This window comes from Mastigoproctus giganteus, chromosome 11 (assembly GCF_048544385.1).
Source record: "Mastigoproctus giganteus isolate SK-2022 chromosome 11, ASM4854438v1, whole genome shotgun sequence".
NCBI classification, from domain to species: domain Eukaryota; kingdom Metazoa; phylum Arthropoda; class Arachnida; order Uropygi; family Thelyphonidae; genus Mastigoproctus; species Mastigoproctus giganteus.
Window position 1 is genome coordinate 17,636,234 of NC_143585.1, and position 12,929 is coordinate 17,649,162.

Consider the following 12,929-nt stretch of genomic DNA (forward strand, 5'->3'; position numbering starts at 1 on the left):
CACTGCTTCTATTGGAATGGGCAGCAGCCTAGATGCAGGGTATTTCAGAGTCTTCTGGGAGTCATTGCGTTACAAGTAAACACATGGGGTGTGTTAGGGTAGCTAAGAATAGGAACAAGTGCATGTAAACTTGCATGTACACCAATGCTAGGAGTATAGTTAATAAATTTGATGAATTTGAGGTATTGCTCAAAACATCAAAGGCAGATATTGTTGGGATATCAGAGACGTGGTGTCACACAGATATAAGGAATGAAGATAGGGAATTTGGGGAGTACAATGTGTACAGAAAGGATAGACAGGATAAGATGGGAGGAGGGGTTATGCTATTAGTTAAGAAACACATAAAATGCAAGGAAGTGAAGCCAGTCGAAATCGCTGGACAGTGCAGTGTTGAGTCAATTTGGTGTGATATAAGCATTGGGAGATCAAAATGGAGAGTAGGTGTGCATTATAGGCCTAATGACTCTGACTGATGAGTATAATAAGAAACTGTACAGAGAAATAGAGTGGGCCAGTAAATCAGAGAATCTTATAATGGGGGATTTAAATTTCTCAGATATTGACTGGAATTTTTGGGTTATTCACTCACACACTAGGAAGGCATTTGTGGATTGATGGGATGATTGTTTTATACATCAGCATGTTCGGGAGGCAACTAGAAGCAGTAACACTCTTGATCTGATTACCAGTAGTGATTCTTCATGCATTAGGAATCTGCAGATAAAGGAACCACTAGGTGACAGTAATCACAGTGTGCTGAAGTAGGATTTACTCAGAGGTAACTACCATCAGGGGTAAAGGGAAGGGTTTTTGCTTTCGTAAAGGCAACTACAGTGGTCTGAGATAGTATTTAAATTCTGTATGGTGGGACCAACTGATGATGTTACCAACAGCAAATTCAAAATGGGAAGCATTCAAAGAATTTATCTTGGAAGCTACTAGGCTTTACATACCAACTAAGAAATATTGTTCAAGGTTTAGGCCTAAATGGATGTCAGACGACTAATGAGACATATGGCAGAAAAGAAAATGCATGGGATACATATAAATTAATGGGTGACATGAAGCTTATGAGAGATATAAGCTGGTCTGTAACCAAGTCACAATGGAGATTAGGCAGACAAAGGCAGATTATGAGAAATCTTTGGCAAAGGATACAAAAAAAAAACAACAAAGTGTTCTTTACCTATGTAAACTCTAGAAGGAAAGGAATGATTCAGATTGGTCCACTGGATATTGATGGTTCAACTGTTGATGATCCTGCTCAGGTGGCTAACAAACTAAATGAGTATTTTGCATCTACATTCACACATGAGGAATTATTCAGGGAGGGGAATCTAGAAGTGAGTTAAACTCTGGCAGTGAGCTAGATGATTTTGTAATAACTGAGAGGAAAGTAGAGGAGAAATTGTTGAAGATAAATATAAAAAAGGCACCCAGTCTGGATAGGATCTGTCCAGTTATATTAAAGGAGGCAGCAAAGGAAGTAAACAAACCCTTAGCCATAATTATGAGAGCTTCTTTGGATTCCAGGAAGGTACCCATGGACTGGAGATGTGAAATTGCGACCACAATTCACAAAGGAGGATCAAAGGGCGACACAAGTAATTATAGACCTGTTAGTTTAACTTCTGTTCCAGGAAAATGAATGGAGGCACTGGTTAAAGAAGCACTGCAGGATCATCTAGACAAGACCTCAGTTATAGCTCGGACACAGCATGGTTTTGTTAAGGAAAAGTTTTGCCTGACCGATTTGATTGGATACTATGATGTGGTCACAAAGGAACTGGATGCAGGGAATAACTTTGATATCATATATTTGGATCTTAGAAAGGCTTTTGATACTGTTGCACATGGAAGACTGCTCAACAAATTGGAGCATTGTGGCATTAGAGGCAAATTGTTGCTATGGCTAAAGAAATGGTTGAGTGGGAGAAGACAGAGAGTGGTAATCAATGGACACTGCTCATAGTGGACCAATGTTATTAGTGGAGTCTCTCAGGGTTCAGTGCTGGGTCCATTTTCTTTTCTGTATTTATAAGTGATATTAATGATGGTATATCAAGTTTGATATATATCCAAGTTTGCAGATGATATGAAGGTTGGCAGGGTTGTAAAGGACGCTAATGACTGTATGCTGCTGCAACAGGATCTAGAAAAGTTTGAAAAGATGGGCTGAGAGGTGGCAAATGAAGTTTAACATTGACAAATGTAAAGTACTACATATGGGACCCAGTAAACCCAGAGTGACGTATCAACTCTGTGGTACTACACTGGCAGTGGTAGAGAACGAAAAGGACCTGGGGGTAATTGTGCAGGCAGATATGAAGTTTTCTGAGCAGTGCAGATGGTCTGCAAGAGTAGCTCACAGTGTCTTATCAATGATATACAGGAATTTTTATAGCAGGAATAAGGAGGTGATTATCCCCTTGTATAAGGCAATGGTCAGGACACACCTTGAGTACTGCATACAGGTCTAGAGGCCTCATTTTAAGAAGGATGTAAAGCTGTTGGAATGAGTACAGAGAAGGGCAAGAAGATTAGTGAATGGAACAAAGGGTTGCTCTTATGATGAAAGGCTTAAGTTTTGCAAATTACAGTGTCTGGAGACTAGGCACCTGCGAGGTGATCTGATTGAAGTGTATAAAGCCTTGAACGGTTTGACCATGCTCAATGCTGATGGGATTCTTCCTCTTGCTCAGAATAATCACCTGAGAGGACATAAATTCAAATTGAGGAAAGAGATGTAGGATAGATGTGCAGAAGTTTTTGTTTAGCTAGCAGGTAGTTGGTTGGTGGAACAGCCTTCCATCCTCTGTTGTGGAAGCTGATAGCCTAAATAAATTTAAGGTTGAGCTGGACAGGTATTTGGAATGAACAGAGGGGTGAAATGGGAACGTTTTTTTTTTTTTTTTTTTGGCTGATGTTGCATAAATGGAAACAATGTCCATTTCCACTTGCAGTCTGCCAAACCCCATGTACTTTTTCTGACAGAATCTCAGTTATCGGTTGATTCAACTACTGCTCAACTCATATGCCCAAATTATTTGCTGTATGATTCCTTTCACCTCAAAGTTGGTACTGGTGCATATATCCATTCTGATATCCCCTGTCAGAGACTTGGCAATTTGGAATCTACTCTCTTTGATGTTCTCTGGCTTAAAATCTCTCTACCTCATTGTGTAAAATTCATCTGTTGTCTCTACCATTCTCCCAACTCCACTAATAACTTGGAGCTCTTTGACTTCTTCTCTTTTCAACTTGACTTTCTCCAGTCCAACTTTCTTAACAGTGAGGTAATTTTCCTTGGTGATTTTAATTTTCACAACTCCAGCTGGCTTCCGTTTTCTAGTCACACCAACCCAGCTGGTTGAGATGCTGAGGCTTTTGTAATTATTATTATTATTATTATTATTATTAGCCATATAGTGCAAGGAAGCCTGAGGCTTATGCTGCACCAGCCAAAAAAAAAAAAAAAAAAAAATTCTAAATTACCCTGAGAGAGAGAGAGAGAGAGAGAGAGAGAGAGAGAGAGAGAGAATGAGTCAGAAGTAGAAGGGTAGGGAATCACCAAGAAAGAGAAGAATGATGATATCCAGCTCAGAGCCCCTGGGGTTGACCTTGCACAGATTGTTAGTTCATTTACCTACAAGAATACTGGACAATCCTAATCATACAGCCAACACGCTTGATCTTTTTCTCACAAACAACCCTTCTAAGTACATGGTCGAAGTGAGAGGTCCTTTAGGCACTTCAAATCACAACTTGGTGATTGTCTCTTCTCCAATGGAGCCTTTATCTCATGGCTATTCCTAACCTCGTGTTGTTTGGCATTACAAGAATGCAAAATGGGATGACCTGCAAGATTTATTTTCTTCTTCTCCTTGGTCGGATTACTGTTTCAAAACTTCTGATATCGTTTGCTCAGATCGTGTCAGTGAAATTATTCTCTTGCAGGAATGGAATCCTTTATCCCATACTCCACTTTAAAATCTCGTCCTTTATCTAAACCTTGGTTTTCCAATAAATGTGCTAAGGCTGTTCAAGAGAAGAATATTGCATATCGTAATTGGCTTGTTTCTAATTCTTCAGTTTCATTTTCTGCCTACGCCAAAGCTCGCAACAATTGTAAAGCAGTTATTAATCAGTCCAAACTAGAGTTTGAACAGGCTAAGAGTAGAAAACTTGCATCTTGCCATAATGGTAGCCAAGCATTCTGGTCCCTTGCCAAAGCTATTGGCCATAACTTTTGCCCATCTCTGCTCCCACCTCTGTCCAAACCAGATGGTTCTGTTGTCACTTCAGCCAAGGATAAAGCTGACCTGCTAGCATCCCATTTTTCTTCCAACTCATATATTAATGATCTTGGTAAAACACCTCCCACCATTCCCAAAACGCTCCATTCAGTGCCTCTTGTGGTCTTCCGTCAAAAGGATGTTAGAAGGATTTTGACAAATCTTGATGCTAAGAAAGCTCCAGGTCCCGATGGTATTTCTCCACTTGTTCTCAAAACCTGTGCTCCTGAACTTACTCCTATTCTTTGCCGCCTTTTTTCACTTTCTTATTCCAAAGGTGTTTTACCTTCTGCTTGGAAATTTGCTCATATCCAGCCAGTTCCCTAAAAAGGGTAACAAATCCCTCCCATCCAATTATCATCCCATTGCAATTACTTCTACTTTTTCTAAAGTATCGGAGAAATCAATTAACCCCCAACTCTTAAACTACATAGAAACCTTCTGTCTGATCAACGATCACTAGTATGGATTCCGTCAGTGTCGATCCACTGGTGATGTTCTGGCTTATGTTACCCATTTATGGACTAATTCAATGGAAAGGTTCGGTGAAACACAAGTAGTTGCTCTTGACATCTCAAAGGCTTTCGATCATGTTTGGCATAACGGTCTTTTAAACAAGCTTCCATCTTATGGTTTGCCAACTGTTTTTAGTGATTGGTTATCCAGGTTTCTCTCTGATCGCTCACTGAGGGTGATGGTAGATGGCTCTCTGTCTTCTGACTTCTCCACTAATGCTGGTGTCCCCCAAGGTTCAGTTCTTTTTCCCAGTCTTTTCCTCTTGCATATTAATGACCTTCTTCCATTGACTGGAAATCCTATCCATAGTTTTGCCAATGATAGCACATTGCATTCCATTTTCCATTTTGAGAAACCTTGCCCTGTTCAGTCACCTTCATCTTCTCGAAAATCTGCTACCAATTCCTTAAATGCTGATCTTCAGGTAATTCTCCAGTGGGGCAAAGATAGCTTAGTTGATTTCAACCTTTCTAAAACTCAGTCTTGTCTTATATCTTGCAAAAAGGATTCTTCTGCTCCTGTGCTTGTCTTTAGTGACACTCTGATTTCTAGGCAAAATGATGTATCTCTTTTGGGGATTACCCTGACTTTTAATCTCTCTTGGCACAAGCACATTACAAATATTGCTTCCTCTGCATCTAAAAAACTTGGTTTTCTCTTTCGTTCTTGGTGTTACTTTTCTTCCAAACAGCTGCTCACTCTGTATAAATCGCAAATCCACCCTGCCATGGAATATTGTTCCCACATCTGGGGTGGTGCCCCCAAAACCTTTCTCAGGCCTCTTGATTCCATTCAGAAGAGGGCAGCTAGGTTAATTAATGATTCATCTCCAACAGAGTCTCTCCGCTCGCTGTCTCATAGACATACTGTTTCTGCTGCATGGCTCTTCCACAGATACTTCCATGGGCACTGTTCTTCCGAATTGGCTTCTATAATTCCCACTCTCTCTTTCAAAACAGTCCTAATACGTGCGGCCACCAGCCAACATCCATTTACTGTCCAACTTCAAACTCACAGAACCAACTTTTCATCTTCCTCGTTTATTCATTCAATTGCCGTTTTCTGGAACAACCTTCCTTCATTCATATTTCCTGAAAAAAAAGCTTGCTTTCTTGCATCATATGCCTCTGCTAATGCTATTCTCCAACCTTCTTTCCTCAACTTGAATTTATGCCCCCCTCATAGTCTCAGCAAGTGGAAGAATACCATTAACGTTCAGCTTACTCAGTCCAGTCAAGACTTTAAACACCTCAATCAATCTCTCCACAGGTTCCTGGTCTCAAGCATGTAGTACCACACAGTTGATAAGTTACTCTGGTGTTATTGCTACCCATTTGCAGTACCTTGCATTTGTCAATGTTAAACTTGAATTGCCATTTCTAAGCCCATTGACCTAATTTTCCATATCTTTTTGTAGTAGCTCACACTGATGACTCTCATTAACCACCCTACCAACCTTTGTATCATCTTAAAACTCAGACATTAAGCCTGATATATCTTCATCAATATCATTAATAAATATTGTGAACAACAATGGAACTTCCAAACCAGCACTGAATGTTATTAGTGACTCCATTAATAATATTAGCCCATGAACAGCTGTGCCCATTGATAACTACTCTGTCTTCTTCCACTTAACCATCTCTTTATCCATAGCAGTAACTTGCCTTTAATGCTACATCACTCCAGTTTGTACAGCAGTTTTTTATGTGCAGTAGCATCAAAACCTTCCTAAAGTCTAAGTATATGATGTTAAAATTAGTTTTTGCATCCAGTTCCTTGGTCACTACATCATAGTAACTTATCAGATTGGTTAGACAAGACCGGCCCTTGACAAATCCATGCTGTGATTTCCAGGGGCATATTCAGGGTTGGGCAGAAGGGGCATATGGTCCCCCTCAACCAAAAAGTTGAAATTAAAGAAAAAGGATGCAGGGGTCATTCTAAAATAAAATCTGGTCGCTATGTTCCCCCTTACGATGATACCTATATAAGCCACTGGTGGTTGCAGTATAATTGCATGCCTGTCCAGATGATCCTGCATTACTTCTTTAACCAGTGATTACTACATTTTAAAGGAGGAGTCACTGACATTTGTCAGTGACTCCTCCTTTAAAATGTAGGAGTCACTGACATTTGTCAGTGACTCCTACTACTCCTACTCAGGCGGAGTCACTGACATTTGTGACTCCGCCTGAGCTGAATACCAAAATCTGTCTGTATTGTATTTGCATATGCAATGATGCTAGTGTGTTCAATGAGAACGTTTTAACTATTTTAGAACACATTAAAATATAGGAAAATATGAATGGGTATTTAAGATGTCAATAAGAGAAATGAAATTCTCCAGGCACGAGATCTGACAAGACCTGTTGCAAGGGTGCAATAACTTCCAAAGAGATTTTTTTAAGGGCCTGATAACAGGTTGTAAGATCTGGATCTTACATTATGACCCTTATTTTAAATGCTTTGTTCTAGACATCCATCATCTCCAGTGAAGAAAAAATCTATAATTGCCATCTAAAGATCACAAAAAATTATACCCACACTGTTTTGGGATACAGAAGTACCAATTTTGGTTGATTTTTTGTTTTTTTTTTAGAGAAAAGCCAAATTATAAATAAGGAAAGATATCACCAAACACTTAATAATCTTAACAGTGCTATAAGACAAAACAGGAAGAATCTAACAGCACGCCAAATCACATCACAGTGTAATGTGATTTGGTGTGCTGTTATTGTGAAGTGTTTGCCTCATCCTGCATGTAGGTTGGACTTGGATCCATCAAATTTGTTTCTATTTGAGCATATGAAGAGGCATCTTAATGAAAGACACTTTGATTGATGAGGAGCTGAAAATGGCAGTGACATGCTGACTTCAACAGCAGGGTCCATCCTTTTATCACAGTGCATATGTAAGTTGGAAAGAACTATGACAAAAATGTATTGATAAACAAGATGGATACATAGAATAATGTATACATGCTTTCCAGTGTTCGTTTAATAAATAAAATAAATCTGCAGCCATTGTCAACCACTTCAGGATGGAGGCCTCAGAAAATCATGTTAAGGGAATGGACCATAATCTGCTATGCTGGCCCAGTGTGGGTTAGCAGATCAACCGTATTTAGCAGTCAGGGGTTTGAACCCACCCCCTCCGTCTACTCATAGAGCATGTGCTATTGCACTCCTGTTCTTGACCACTCAGCTACCGGTTTGTTTAATAAATGCTATAAGTTTAAACTTATATGATACTTTATACTTTTATGTTTAAACTTTAGCATTTTTACCATTAGCATTAGTAGAGGCATTTGATGCAAGAAAGCAAGCTTATGCAGCATCAGCCAAAAAAAAAAAAAAAAAAAAAAAACCTACTTCCACTTCACCCCTCTGTTCGTTCAAAATACCTGTCCAGCTGAGCCTTAAACTTATTTAGGCTATCAACCTCCACCACAAGGGATGGCAGTCTGTTCCACCAACCAACCACCCGCTGGCTAAAGGCAAATTTCCGCACGTCTATCCTACATCTGTCTTTCCTCAATTTGAATTTATGCCCTCTCAGGTGATTTTTCTGAGCTAGAGGAAGAATCCCATCAGCAATGAGCATGCTTAAACCATTCAAGGCCTTATACACCTCTATCAGATCACCTCGCTGGTGCCTAGTCTCCAGACACTGTAATTTGCAAAACTTAAGCCTTTCTTCGTAAGAGCACCCCTTTGTTCCATTCACTAATCTTGTTGCCCTTCTCTGTACTCGTTCTAGCAGCTCTACATCCTTCTTGAAATGAGGCCTCCAGACCTGTATACAGTACTCTAGGTGTGGCCTGACCATTGCCTTATACAATGGAATAATCACCTCCTTATCCCTGCTGGAAAAATTCCTGTATATCATTGACAATACTCCATGAGCTACTCTTGCAGCCCGTCTGCACTGCTCAGAGAACTTCATATCTGCCTGCACAATCACCCCCAAGTCCCTTTCATTCTCTACCACTGTCAGTGTAGTACCACAGAGTTGATACGTTGCTCTGGGGTTGCTGTTTCCCATGTGTAGTACTTTACATTTGTCAATGTTAAACTTCATTTGCCACCTCTCAGCCCATCTGCTCAACCTTTCCAGATCCTGTTGCAGCAGCATAGTGTCAGTAGTGTCCTTGACAACCCTGCCAACCTTTGTATCATCTGCAAACTTGGACATTAAGCTTGATATACCATCATCAATATCATTTATAAATACAGAAAACAACAATGGACCCAACACTGAGCCCTGAGGGACTCCACTAATAACATCAGTCCACGATGAGCAGTGTCCATTGATTACCACTCTCTGTCTTCTCCCCCTCAACCACCCCTTTATCCATAGCAGCAATTTGCCTCCAATGTCACACTGCTCCAATTTGTGTAGCAGTCTTCCATGTGCAACAGTATCAAAAGCCTTTCTAAGATCCAAGTATATAATATCAAAGTTATTCCCTGCATCCAGCTCTTTTGTGACTGCATCATAGTATCCAATCAAGTTGGTCAGGCAAGACTTCCCCTTAACAAAACCATGCTGTGTCTGAGCTATAACTGAAGTCTTGTCTAAATGATCCTGCAGTGCTTCTTTAACCAGTGCCTCCATTAATTTTCCTGGAACAGAAGTTAAGCTCACAGGTCTATAATTACTTGTTTCAGCCTTTGATCCTCCTTTGTGAATTGGGGTCACATTTGCACATTTCCAGTCCATGGGTACCTCCCCTGAGTCCAAGGAAGCTCTCATAACTATGGCTAAGGGTTTGCTTACTTCCTTTGCTGCCTCCTTTAATATAACTGGATAGATCCCATCCACCCCGGGTGCCTTTCTTGTGTTTATCTTCAACAGTTTCTCTTCCACTTTACTCCCAGTTATTTCAAGATTCTGTAGCTTACTGCTAGAGTTGAATACACCTCTGGCGTTCCCCGCTTTATACTTTTATGACCAAAGAGGCCTTATTTATGGATCTTTGTGTTTTATTGTAACAAATATGGCTTGTTAAGCTAAATAAAACGGTACAGTCTAGAAATAGAATACTGTAAACAGTATTCTATATCTAATAGTAAGTTAATAGTAAGCAATATAAACTTAATCTAATTTTATCTTTATAACATTATTTTCATACATGTGACACTAGTGATGCATTATTACTGGAATTTTTCTTGCCTTGCAGATACTCCAGCCATCCCAACAGTTTCAGTTAAATCACTTTACATTTTATATTTTTACTTTTTTTCCCCTGTATTCTGCTTCACTTTCCTAAAGTAATTAAATTGTTATTTGCTACACTGTTTTTTAATTTTCTTACAGTGTGTTGAAAGGAAATGAATACAAATTCTTTGTTATGGTTTAAGATCCTTTAAACTATGATACGAAATGTGTGACATTCATTGCCAAGTAATTTACATTTTTTTTCATTACAAATTTGATAAAAAGTTGATAAGGCCTATTCTGTGTAGAGTTATTGTCATACTAAGGTAAGTACAAATAACTAATTTTCAGTACCTTTAAGAAATTTTAGAATTTTTCACATCATCTAGTTGTAGGTTCAGTTTTAGAGCATTTGCCAATTATGTACTGTGCCTGAGTACAGTGGCAGTCCCAAGTTGGGGATGAACTGGCTATAGCCCCCCTACCTTGTAATCAAAATAATGTGGATTTTTTTATTGCTACAAGATGATCAAGATGATATCCTGGAACACAGCTTTAACTCCCTGCCCCTAACTGCTATTTTAGTGTTTTGTGATTGTTCTGGCTTTGTTTTTATGTCTATTGCTATCTTATATTTTCAATAATTATTTATTTGCTTGTCAAACAAATAAATAATTTATTTATTTGTTTAAATCAATTAAATGCATTAATTTTATTTTATGTTAATTGCTTATAACTTTCCATTGCTAACATGGTGTGTGACAGATGGCATTTTTTAAAATTTTTCAATTATTTTTTTAATTTCACAAACGAAATCAAATCCTCTTATGTACCTTTGCCCACTAGTATTCTCTAACTGGTCATACAGTATTTACTGTTTTCATTTCAATATACTGTACTACAAAATTATGAACCTTTATTACGAAATACGAATATATATATGACATTTTTTTTACCATTTAACAGATACCAGGTGAGAAAAATTGTTTATCTTTCTTTTAGGTAACTCCCATTCCCATGTGAGATGCTAGCAATATTGTCTAATCTTGCCATTGAGCTTTGATTTTGCTAATGAAATGCAAACAGCTGATAAAAATATAGAAATCATTGCATTACATCTGCTAGACTCCATGCAAGTGCCTGGGTTTCAATCTGGGTATCAATGACCTCAAAAATTGTAAAAAAAATAGGATAAAAACTATATTATTATTGTTGGTTTCTCTCATTTATTTACATTCAATTTTATTTAGCAAATCATAATTAATAGATCACCATTTTCATTTCAATAAAAAAAAAAAAAAAAAGAAATTATATTTAATTATTTTTAGGGAAAAATTATTTTTCCTAAAAATAAATTTTTTTTATAATTAAAACAAAAAAAGAATCGAATCACACAGATGCCATGCAAGTGTCTTTGTTAAAATTGGGTGTACGAGTGATGGAATATTAGGTTCTCCCTGTTTTGAACCCATCTTGACTTTAAAAGTTAGTGTTTTAACACTAAATTTTAAGATAAAGATCTTAAAGCTTTAACAGCAATTTAAATACAGCTCATTGGTCCCTTCATATATTTTACATCCGATCTCATAAACCTTATTGTCATCTGAGTAGTTGATGATACTGAAATCATTCAATATTCTAAATTATTTTAGTTAGATGAGTTCCTTCTGAACAGTTCATAAAAAGCACATCATTATTTAGATATCAAAATGGAAATTACATTAGGCATGCATTAATAAAACTAAAACTCCAATTAGAGCATACTAGATTATTGGGAGAGATGATTTTAACTATTTATATTTATTCTTTATCCCTATTTTGGAGTATCAAACAGTTGGGTAGCATTTAAACTTACTGCTGATTCTTATTACCTATAATGGTTAATTTTTTTTAAGATTTCAATTCGAAGGCAGTAACAGTGGCTGAAATTAGCAAGGTTCTTAGTTAAAATGCTCGCTTACAGTTTTTTGTTTATTTTATTCACAGGTTCTTCAAAAGCCTCTGGTTTGTGCGCCTAGGACTTGGTGACAGTGGCAGGTTGTCTGGGCAAACACATAGTGATGATGCTAGTGTTAAGGTGCCTCGTTTATGGACTTCTGTTAAGTTTTTAACCATAGCAGAGGTTAACACCTATAATATTGTTGAGGAAATTTCTATCTCTGAATGACTTCAAACTTCAAAGTTTTTATGGACCAGAACAAAATGTTTACCTGGAAACTCAAATGGACTCATCTGAGACTTGTTGTCTTAGAAAACTAGATGTTCCAGCTTTCTCACTGTTGGACTTTTACTGTGATGTAATTGTTTCATTTGTAAACTTTCCATTGATTTATGTAGATATTAATTAGTCACACTCTGTTACAAGTATAGAAGGGAGATGGAAAAGAATTCAAGTTGAATAACGGAGAGTAATGTATCATTACTCATTGTATTATTAAAAGCTTACAAATACACTGTTGAAAATTTATTTGATTATAATTTTTCATTTATAATAACAGTTTTAAAGCTGCAAGAAAGAAAGTTTCCCATTTGATAATCAAGGACGTTTTTCTCTCTCTCTCTTTTTTTTTCTTTTGGATATGGATTTGGATTTTTTTTTTAATTTTTATTAAACCAAATACACCTAATTCTGTTTTTGCACAAACTTTTTTTACACGAATTTGATTTAACACGAATTCAAAATAAATATTTGATTCTCTTTTTACGCGAGTCATTTTGATTTAACACGATTTCTAAGGTTTTTTTTTTTTTATTTGTGGCATACTAGTATCATTTCTATATTACACGCACCAATAGATTGGATAACAGCCAGTGTGTGCGTTTTGAAACGCGTGCTTTTGTTTACCAATGTATACGTCTAGGTATCTATGAATCATCAACGTTTTTATTGAATTTGGTGCACATCTACGGTATTCGTGCATTGTATCTTCGGAAGACATTTAGTGGTAAGCT

General features: G+C 37.5%; 1 protein-coding gene across 4 annotated transcripts in view; it reads left to right on the forward strand.

The window, feature by feature from the left end:
- Positions 1-12,377, forward strand: part of LOC150077751 (cell adhesion molecule Dscam1-like) — a 351,950-nt gene extending 339,573 nt beyond the window's left edge. For all 4 annotated transcript variants that reach the window (XM_090385498.1, XM_090385494.1, XM_090385495.1 and 1 more), the window contains one exon: positions 11,964-12,377. The gene's annotated coding sequence lies outside the window, so the exon portion shown is untranslated. The remainder of the gene's footprint in view (positions 1-11,963) is intronic.
- The last annotated feature ends 552 nt before the right edge of the window (positions 12,378-12,929 follow it).